This window comes from Pteropus vampyrus, unplaced genomic scaffold, assembly GCF_000151845.1.
Source record: "Pteropus vampyrus isolate Shadow unplaced genomic scaffold, Pvam_2.0 Scaffold235, whole genome shotgun sequence".
NCBI lineage: Eukaryota > Metazoa > Chordata > Mammalia > Chiroptera > Pteropodidae > Pteropus > Pteropus vampyrus.
In genome coordinates, this window is record NW_011889016.1 from 608,034 (window position 1) to 610,878 (window position 2,845).

Sequence of the window (2,845 nt, forward strand, 5' to 3'; positions counted from 1 at the left end):
TGTGCCCTAACTCACCCCGCACGCGTCTGTGGGAGGCACAAGCTCCCTTCTGAGTGTGCGGTTTACACGTAGGGAGGACTGACATCTAGATTTCCTTCTTTGCTTTTTAAAACGTCATCGTTTTCACGTTTCACACTGAGACTTGGCAGTGTGCACGGTGGCTTTTAAGAAGACAAAAATTAGAGAGCGGGCCCCCCACAAGGGTTCAACACATGGGCAAAGAACCCGTGATCCTGAGAAAAACTGGCCCAGACGCCTGTCCTAGAGAATGAGGTTCTGGGGTGTGTGGGACAGGGATGACACCCCTGGGTGCGGTCCGCTCTGGAGAAGCTGGGGATGGCCGGGGCGGGGCAGCCAGGTGCCCGTGGCAGGGCCCCCTCGGGTCCCGTTGGACCCGCCCCGGGCGGAGGGTCGCTGCTCCCCGCGTGCGGCAGTGAGGCCCACGGCGCCCCTCTCCTGCACATTTACGATGCGCTCTGTGGACTTGGGTCGGCCATAAAGTGTGGCCAAGCACATGATGCTCTCCACAGCCACCGTGAACGAGACGCGGCCATAAAGCCCCCCCCCCCCGGTATACTCACGCCCGGCCACTTAGACTGTGCTGGTACCGACTCAGTCCAAGGTACACGCGATGGCACCCATTATGTGGTGCCATCAGGGACATCCGCAAGGCTCGGAACTGCTCTCTGCTGTCACCACGCCACTCACTGGCCTTTATGCCGCCCCGGGGGACAGGGAAGAGCAGTGGCACCCCCGGCGGGGACTGCCCCTTCAGAAGACACCCCTTGGTGCTGCCATGTCCTGACCCCTGCGTGACCCTCCCGCTGTCCATTCAAGCGCGTCGTCCAGCGCAGGCAGAAGCCTGGCTGTTGCCTGGACAGCGGCAGCTCCCTGGACAAGGCCTCCTCTCAGGGGGCTCCTCACGGGGGCCGGGGTGACCCAGAAGGCGGGATCCGATTGGGGTGGTCTGATTGGGGAGAAGGCGGGATCCGATTGGGGTGGGGGAGAAGGCGGGATCCGATTGGGGTGGGGGAGGGGACCTCTGGCAAGACTACTGAGACAGTCCCTCTGCCGTCACCAAGGCTCCAGACCCCCACTGTCACTCAAGCCCTCGAGTCCCCCAATCACTTCTCCCTGGCGACCTCGGCCTTGCCCCCCCCTCCGAACTTCTGACCCCGACACGGACCAAGCCAGCGTGGTCTGCTTGGTGCCCAGGCCACTGCATAGAAGGGCCCCCCACAGGACCCCAGGCCTCCCCATCTCCCTAGCAGTGGCTGTGTGAGGTCCCCACCTGCCTGCAGCATCAAGAACTTGGTAGATGTGACGCCCAGGCCGCCCTGATCCACTGAGCTGGAAACCTGGGCACGGTGGGGCGGCACCCCAGGGACCCCGAGCCCAGGGTTTAATCCGCTGCCTCACCCCTTCACACCCACCTGCCTCCTGCCCGCCTCTTCCCGGCCCGGGACCCTCCCCGACCCCACACTCCAGCCAGCCACGTCTCACACACGTCACAGACCCCGTGCCCACGTTTCCACGATCACAGACGACTGCACTCAAATAGTGCGTATTTTAATACAAATGAGAAATATTTAACAACCAGGAAACCACGAACAGGCTCGACTTCTCTCTGCACTCTGGATTGGGGGGAGGGTGGTTGGGGTGTGCTGGACGCTTGGCTGCAGGAGGCCCGGGCAGGGCATGGGGCAGGCGGGGTCGGAGCAGGGGTGTGACAGTGGCCAAGGCCTCAAACAGCTGACTGGGCCCTGTGCTTCTGGGCGGCTTGGAGAGGAGACCACGGATGCAGCTGGGCTGGGTGCTGCCCGGGGCGTGGACAGCTTTGACCTGGGGTGCTGCACATATCAGCAGGAAGGAGCCCACACCCACCACACATGAGCCACTGCTCTGGACTGGGGTGCCCCTGCAGCAAGGGGTGACAAAGGCCCCCGACAACCCCCTTCCAGACGCCAGCTCCCCAGCCAGGTTCTCCACCGGCTCCTCCTGGTGGCTAAAGGACGCACCTGTCACCAGCAGGTAGGAGGGCTGACCCCTCCTGGAGCCGACACGTGCCGGGGTCTTGGCACAGGGGCCAGACCCTCTGAGGGGCCCTGCTGGGGTGGGGCCGGGCCCAGGCCCCGGGTTGCGGGAGGGCCAGCTGTCAGTCCAGGATGGTCTTGAAGTCTGTGGTCAGGGCTGGGTCAGCTGCTGCCTGCAGGGTGGCCAGTGTCGCTGCCGGGAGCTGTCGGCCAAGCTGTGCTCGGGCTGTAGGGGACTGAGGTCAGCGTGCATCTTCCTGAAGATGCCCGAGGACACGCTTCACGCCGCCTCAAGGCCACTGAGGGCCAGGCAGGGCGGGCCACGTCCTGAGGGTTGCCGTGTGAGAGCCAAGCGGCCGGTGTGGGACCCTTAGCAAGAGACACACACCGCACGGCTGGCGGGGGGGGGCGGTGACAGGGACCCCCTAAGGACATCAGAGCACTGTGGCAAGATGGGGGAGCTGGGGACTCCAGTGGCATTGGGTGGTGGCCAGGGCTGGAGGATGCAGGCCAGGGGACAGGGAGCAGGGGATGCGGGGGGGGGGGCGCGTGGTCCCAAGGGAGGTGTGTGCCTCAGAGGCGAGTGGAGTGACTTGGGGGAACGCACTGGGGTTGCCTGCACCCCATCATCAGGGGCTCCTGGACTTGCCCATTTGTGACCGAGACACAGAGGGGCCAACGTTTGCTCGCTCGAGGCTGAGGACAACCCCTGCGTCCGCACACGGGCGCCTTGGGGCCACGCACCCTGCTCGGCTTACCTGCCCGGAGTGCCCCCAGAAGACACCTGTAGGTGACACGGTGACGAGACAGCT

At 64.6% G+C, this 2,845-nt stretch overlaps 1 long non-coding RNA gene across 1 annotated transcript; it reads right to left on the bottom strand.

Moving 5' to 3' along the window:
* Positions 1-1,553: 1,553 nt before the first annotated feature.
* LOC105301306 lies at positions 1,554-2,845 on the bottom strand. Its single transcript, XR_896716.1, has 2 exons — positions 2,792-2,845; positions 1,554-2,259 (listed from the first exon to the last, which is right to left on the bottom strand). It is a non-coding gene; the product is annotated as an uncharacterized LOC105301306 (long non-coding RNA).